Source organism: Sciurus vulgaris (genome assembly GCF_902686455.1).
Source record: "Sciurus vulgaris genome assembly, chromosome: 15".
NCBI classification, from domain to species: Eukaryota; Metazoa; Chordata; class Mammalia; order Rodentia; family Sciuridae; genus Sciurus; species Sciurus vulgaris.
This window is the reverse complement of record NC_136476.1, coordinates 33,016,006-33,024,239: the sequence shown is the minus strand read 5'-3', so window position 1 is coordinate 33,024,239 and position 8,234 is coordinate 33,016,006.

Here is an 8,234-nt window from a genome sequence, read left to right as displayed (position 1 = left end):
CCAAATAGATACAATAGAAGAGTTCAGATTCATGCATTTGCTATTCATTCATAAATCCCCACCTCTATCTCTAACACCAGGAGGTAGATTTGCTTCTCCACATAGTTCTCTGGTGGGATGTTTATTTTTCTGCATATTTAATTTTCCCTTTGAAGAGTTACCTGATTCACATTTGGAGCCCATTTGCCTATGTCTGTGATTTTAGTGGAACAAGAAAGTGCACATGCATTTCCTTTTCCTTGAGCACCCTAAGAGCTGATCCTTCCCATTCCTGAGCCAGAACCCTCCCATCTGCTTTCTTTCCTGGGTACGGTTATGAGCATGAGTGTGAGCATCAGGGAGGAATGGTTTGTGGGGACTTGCAACTTTTCCCTTCCTCTGCCCCAAATGTGTGTACATGTACGTGCACGCACACATGCTGAATGAGCTTGATTCAAAGATCTTGGACCATGTAGGGACACACACACACAAAGACATGGCTTTTCAGAGAGTTTGGGGACTGTCGCAAGTTCAGCTTCACAGTTGCTCAGCAACCTGGGTCAGGAAAAAGGGATTTCTGTTTCTTATGCTGGATCCTGTGCTAGGTACTTTTAGGTATAGTATCTCACTCTTTCTCCTTAAAATTCTGAAGTAGTCCTTTGGCAGTGTAGAGGAGAAAGAAGCTGAAGAAGAGCCCTGTTGAATACAACACAATCAGCCCTTGTTGTCAAGCCTCTTTCTAGATCTTTTATGGAACTTCACAACTCTCTGAGACAGTAATAGGGTTCTCACTTTACAGATGTGGAAACTGAAGCTCAGATTCAGGATGCCCCAGTGAGAAGTGGAGGAGGCTGGATTCTGACCCATTTACTAGCTTGTACACTTTTATGATGTGTCACATTTGTTTACGTTGTTCATTTGCAAGGACATTGATTCTTGATGTGCTACTGTTTATTTTTCTTAATGTCATTAATATTCATTTTGTGATGTTTTATATATTCATGTGTTTTCCTCTAGCCTCCATTTAGACTGTTTTGCCATTAACAGTTTTTGTGGTTTGCAATATGTTTATATCTGATTTATTAAAGGCTCAACTTCAATAAAACTGAAAGTACTTTTTTCTACTTTCCAGTTCTCCAATGGTGTTGTGGTGGAACTCTCCTCTTCTCATGCGCAGCAGTCCCTTCAATGCCCCCTTCAACAGATCACATCGATTTAGTCACTTCTGTCATCAGGCAATCTCACCCCAACACTTGCGCCGGTTGGTTTTGTTTTTCAAATTCAGTCTCAAATTTGGAACTCTTCCTCTCCTCTTTTCCTACCACAGATGAGGCCTAGTGATGGCCACATGGATGAGGCTGTAGTGGGACAGTGGGGAATGGAGAAAATTCAGAGCAGCTCCTTGTATGTCCCCTGAAAGTGATCATACAACTTACTTTTCTGGGGATACTTCTGGTTTATGCCTATTGTCCTGGCAGGTCATCCTATCTGAGTTCCTCTTGTTCTCATGTTTGTCTGGCTTGTATACCACATTATAAAATCCTCTGGCCTCCTCTCTTCTCTCTTATTCCCATGTGTTGCCCAAGTGGGAGGGGAAAAGAAAAGAAGGCCACCTGTCCTTGGGTGAGGTTGGTTGATCATGCATCCACTGATGGCCTCTGTGTGGCAGAAACCTAACGTTCCTTCTTCTGTGGGTTGAGTCTGTGGTTCCTCAGAACTCTCTGTATGAACTTCCCACTCCATCCTTCCCTGACTTGGAAACTCTGTTTCAGCTTATTCTCCTTCATACTATGTCTGCTCTTGCTCCCAGCAACCACTGCCTAACAGCTTCCAAACGGACGCCCTCTCCCCTAGGCAGAAGCACTGTACAAACCCTTGGTAATAAAGAAGGGAGGAATTAACTGGGTTCAGCAATGCTGCACTCCCACAGAATTCAAAATCCTCTCACTTCTCAGTCTTCTTTTCATAGGTACTGGAGTAGGAGACAAGGGAGGTGGCTATCACAGGGCTGGCTCTGCCCTGATGCCTCTTGGTAAGTCTTAGGGAAGTGGCTGGTCCACAACCTCTGGAAACTAGAATGTGAGGAGATTTACTGTCTGTTTCTCAGACTGTATCTTAGGTAAACCCCAGGACAAGAAGATAAGTTTTTGGCATTGTATTACATATGGATAAAAAATACTGACTTCCATGGCAGCATCATCCATACAAATAGTATAAGCCATTCGATCATAGTTGTGTTAGTCAGATTCCTGTTGCTATGATAAAATGCCCAAGAAAAGAAACATTTAGGTGGAAAGATTTATTTTATCTCATATTTTTCAGAGGTTTCAGTCCACATTCAGCTGCTCCATTGCTTAAACCTAAGGTGAGGCAGAACGTTATGGCAAAGGACTGGGTTGAGGAACGTTGCTTAGCTCATGGCAGCCAGGAGAGAGGGGGGAGATATGCCCCAAAGATCCACTTCTTCCAATAGGTCCCACCTCCTACAGTTCTACTACCTCCCAATTCCTCATTCAGTTATGAATCCATCAATGTATTAATCATTTAAGAGCTCAGAACCCTCATGACCCCATCATTTCTCAAAAGCTCCACCTTGGTCCACAATACTGCATTAGGGACCAAGCCTTCACACAGGAGCATTTTGGGGAAATTTTATATCTAAAACATAACAATGAAGTTCAGTGTATTTGGTTTTGGTTTTGACTCACCTTTATACATTTATTTTCCTTCATTTAAAGATTTTAGTTACAATTTGGAAATAGGGTAACTTCTTCCTTCTTCATTATCTTATCAACTAAAAGATACTTTCTTTTCTTGATAAAGACATTTCAGCAATATCTCAACATTGACAACAATATTGCTCAAGAAAACAGGAAAAGTATATAGTAGATCAAACAACTTCTCCATATTTCTAAATACCATAAATCAACAAGGCCAGTTTTCCTTTTCCTATTACTCTAAAACTAAATTAAAAATTTCTCCAAGGGCTGGAGCCATGTGTTACTTGTCTTTGTATTTCTGGCAACTAACACAATGCCTGACACCTTGTAGTTATTAAAAAATGATTTGTTCAATGGCTGTATTTCTCTTTGCACCATGCTCAGTGCCTAGCATGATGTTGTGTATATGTTAAGAGAATAAATGCTTTTATTCTTACACTGTATAGTTCCTTTGCTTCATTTTTCAGGTTGCTTTATGTCAGAAAAGGCTCATTTAGAAAATGTGCCATTTAGTTTGTGCACATTTTCAAAACTGCTTTCTTTGCAATAATTGCCAGGACAAGTTATCACGGGAAGAGTCTTGAATAGGGCTCAGAAAATGATCTGCACACCTCAGGCCCTTTTAGAGATCCCTAGGATGCCTAGGTTTCTGCAAAGGCGGTCACCGGAACGCTTATGAACTTTTCTGCGCATGCTCTCTCCTTTGTTCGCTTGCTTTCTCTGCTCTGCTTTGCAACACTCCCAGGTAGGGGACAGCCTGGTCAGGAGTCACAGCAGGGCTTCAGCTCGGCTCATAAATGTGGAAATAACAAAATGTGTTCCCTGAAGCTTTGCAGCATTGTCAGGAAATGGTCTGCTTGCATGCTGCACTTCCACGGATCTGGAAATTCTGCCGAGTTTGGGTTGACTCCAGAAAAAAAGTTTAAAAGTGTTCAGGGAAGAGAGGCATTAAAGCGGGTCATTAGTTGGAGACACCAGTGCTCCTGCTGAGTCTGAGTCCTGGCTGGCCACTTGGCAGTGAGCGTTGCTGGAGCGTTGCTGGAGCCGTGTGTTGTGTACCATGACCATGTGAAGTTCCCGGATCTAAGGATCAGGGCTTTGCTGAAACTTTCCTTTCCAAATCTTAGAAATCTGAGCGGCATCCTTGGAAAGGGGTAGGGGTAGTTATCCTTTCCTGCAGGAAGAAAATAAGGCTCAGAGTAGTCTAAACTCAGAACTCCCAAAGACAAGTGCTGTACTTTAAACGATTAGTACCAGGCCTTGCCTAGTCCCTCCATAAATATGTCCAGAATAAATGAATGAGTAAAAGTGACTTCTATTCATATGACCCTAAACTCAGGACCTGAGCTCAACATAAGGCCCCTTTGGATGCCTTGAGTTATGCACGTGATCTCAGGGGATATGAATAATGGAATTCAGTGCCTGTTGTACTTAGTGGTGTTGCTGAAACAACATTTTTCCTCATGATTCTAAACTAAGGAATAAATTTTCTGCTTTGGGAAAAGATCTAAAATGAGTTTTCAAGTTATAAAATTGAGCTATCATACTAGGATGATAGAGTTTGGACTGAAGGAACATCAAGTTCAAAGCTACTTCCTCCTTGGTGGTTTTCTCTCTTCATTCCTGGACTACCAGAGCTGAGATCCAGAAGGCAGAAGTGTGAGGGCAGCAACTGGGGGCCAGGTGGCTTCTTGTTCCTCCTCTAATTTAGACATTAAAAAGACAGGGCGAAAAGCAATCTGGTCACTGGAAAAAGCAGAGGGGAGTGTGAGTGGTTGGTGGTAGTTGTGTCATGGTGGTATTTGTGTTAGGAATCTCCCCAGGAGACTGGAAAGAATTTAATCATTAATCAAGTAAAGAGAAGTAACTAGGGCTTTAGATTTGATTTCAATATATTTGATTTTTTTCTCCATGATGCAATGGGGAAAGATTTGGGGGGTCCTCTTTTTCCTAGAGCTCTAAGCAGCTTCCATAATGCGGGTCTCTTGACTCTCATTATGCTTATTTTCCTATCTATCCTGTCTCAGCCACTAACACACTTTGTGACCTTAGGCAAATTACTTAACCTCCCTGAACTTCAGCTTCCTTAACTGCAGAGTGGGGATAATAACAGTACTTAAGTTGCAGATTTGCATGAGGTCTCTATGAATTAATACTTATAAAACTCTAAAAATAAAGCATTTGTGTTATGATTATCATTTTGCTTAAGCACCTCCAATCATACAATTTAACACAGAGCCAAAATAGATATTTTAAAAAACTGACCAAGTCCTGACTGGAGACTGGAAAATGGAATAGTTGAACTCTAAGCCTTTCTTACAAACCATAGGCTCCTGTGAAAATTATGATTTCCATCTTTGTTACTTGCAAAACTGCTTTTGAATTGTTCTGTGCTCTAATTCCCCAGGTTCTTTTTAGAGCACAGTGTATTAGTTCTCCATATGAATTTGAACGGAATTTGAGCATGTTGGTTAATGTTTTTGAAATCTCAAAATGAAAAGCTATAAATGTCTTTTCAAGTGCACACCTCTGTGTGCCTCTTCTGTTTTGAGCTCCAGTTATGAAATTGAAGCTGGGATTAAACTGTAAAATGTCAGCGAATGGTTTAGAGTTTTCTGGAGCAAATTCTTGCACTGTAAGCACTTCGTTACTTGTCTTCAAATTATAGAAAGGGGGGAGGTAGTTGAGGGAACTGGCTCTGATCACCTAGGCAAAGCAATTTTCCATGAACACTGCTCTCCCAAGGCACAACAGGAACTTATTGAAAACCTGGCGGGTTGGAGAAAAACAATAGCTAGCTCAACAAAGAGTGTCAAGAGAAGATAGGGAAAGAATGAAGAGGGCCCCAAATTCCCCTAAGAATACTGAACTCAGCCCTCTGTAAGGTAAGGTAAAGTTTCCGTAAAGTCATGCTTGGGAGAGCCTGCAACTCTTGGTGAGGAAGTTCACGCACATGTGTGGGAGTGCACACATACACATGTGCACACACACATCTGGCACTGGAATTGCAGATAACCTAACCCGACACTGACCTTGGCATCACTACAGAAGTAATATTTTTACCGGGATGAACTGCGTTCAACAATTTCTCCAATGCATTTGTCGTGCCTCGACTTTAGAGGCGCCGGTTTTCCTCCTTTTAACCCATTTTAATGCACACAGCTTTCTGATTTGATCAAGAAAAAGAGAATATTATTACTTTTGAATGCCAGAGTTACTCATGCATTTATATAATATAAAATCAATCAAATATCATCTGTATCAACGTGCTATATTTAGCGGATAGGTAGACCTATTCTTCGTGGATTCCATTGAATTACCAGAATTGGGAAATCACAGAATTATCTATAGAAACAGAAAATAATAGTGAAGTCACTATATTGCTTTGGACAGGTATAAATTTTTTTTCTGTCAAATGTATAGATTATTGAATAAAATAGGGATTAAAGTGCATCTGGTATTGCTATTTCATCCTTACTTTTATTAGAATTCTTTTTGAAGACCTCTAAGTTATTTTCTATTTGCTTATAGGATTGTAATAAATGAGGTGATAATTTTTTTGAGGTCTACTCTACTAGGCACTACTTAGTGACTGGCAACAATACTAATTAGGGTAGTACTTCTCAAACTGTGTGGGTGTATCAGCATCCCCTGGGAACTTGTTGGAAATCCAAGATCTCACGCCTCATCTCAGATCTGTGAATAAGAAACTGCAGAGGGGATATAGCCATCTTCATTTTAATAAGCTGTCACGGTGATGCCAATGTGTGCCTAAGTTTGAGAACTATTGAGTTAGTGGTGGGTAATACCAATTCTATTGTCTTAGGGTAAGGTGACTTTGGTATAACAAAGAGATTTAAAAAGATACTATCTTATTTAAGTCTTGCTGCAATTAATGAGGAGGGATCATCCATTTGATAACTGAGCATACTGAGACCTAAGAAGATGACATTCGCACAACTAGGACTCCTTTCCAAGTCATTCTGTCTTTGAAGACTATTTTCCCCCCATTGGTCTATAGGATCAATAACAAATCTCTCTATACAGACAAATTTGTTTTGTAAGGAATTTTAGGCCTGGAGAGAACCAGGATCTTCAGTCTAGAGAAACTGTTTCCTTCATTAATTTGTCATATGAACTCAGTCAATGACTTGGAATTTTGCTTTTCTTTCAATTGAGTAGGAGAAGAATAGAGTGGTTCAGCACAGATCTGGAGAGAATAAAAGGAGATGGTTCCCAGGGAACGTGGAGCTCTAGATGGTGTCATTCAGCTGTGTTTGAATAATTATGTAACGACTTTATGTAAAAATGAAATGTCTTCAATGAGGCCAACTTGGAATCTACAAGGGAAACTGTAAACTATCTAAACCCTTAACTGAAGTAAAAATAAGACTATTGTGATGTAAACCATGCCTTTCCATACAGTATATTTTGCCAAGGAGCAATAGAACTCTCTGGAAAGCATACATCATTGAACAATTCTTACAATGGTAAAAGAAGGGACTGGGGGTTATAAATTTCAGATGTACAAGGACAAAGTTATTACTATTTTTGGTCCAGGAATTCCAATAGTAAAGGTGTTTTATAACAAGTCTGTAACTATGAAACCTTAACATCACTGACTGAATCCAGCATTCCTTAAGTGGATTTTTCCTAAAAATAATATCCTTCATCTTCAAACATAGCCAGAACTATCATTAATACAGACCTAGTCATATATTTTTAGACTACTTCTTAACCTTTGTTACTTATCTATTTTTAATTAATGCCTTAACCTTTTACTACTTAAAAAACCTGAAACTCTTCAAACTAGATGCTTAGCTGTATGTGCAAGGGTTTTATTCTACCTCAATGTTAGTTTCTCAAAGAGACTTATTTTAGACAATATGGCTATCTTTTAAATCAACTGGATTAAAGTCAATTAGACTAGATGAAAACTTGCCTAAATATATTCATGACCAGAATCTGTATTGTATGATGCCACATGCCACGCATCTGTTTTAAGTCTTACTGCTATATAGAGGATACCTTTTTGAGGTTTTAGAAGCATAGAAAATAAAAATGGAGGTTCAGATATTTTGAGATTCTCTGATGGAAGCAGTTTGACTTTTAGGATATTCAAAGAGAAGGTCCTTCCAGAAGGCATAGATAAGGGAAACGTTAAAGGATAGAAATTGCAAACCCAGATGCCTCCTAGAAAGATAAATAGACTATGTGGGCTGAGTGAAAGTTAATGGGGTATGGTGGGAACTGTGGCAAAGCTGAAGGAACTCAGATCCCAACCAAGGGAACTCAGCATCATAGCCTCAGTGTGTGGGTCCTGTGGAATTCCAACTTAGTGTTGCCAGATTCTTCTTTTGAAAGAAACTAGAAATGTAAGTAGCTATGTAAAATCTCCTAATTCACAAATGTTAATGCAAAGTTACTTTTTTTTTTTTAATGACAGCATAATCTCTAACCATCAAACCATTAAAAGCTCATTTATGGACTGAGTTTGGCTTATGTACCGCCAATTTGATTTGAACCCTCTGAGAA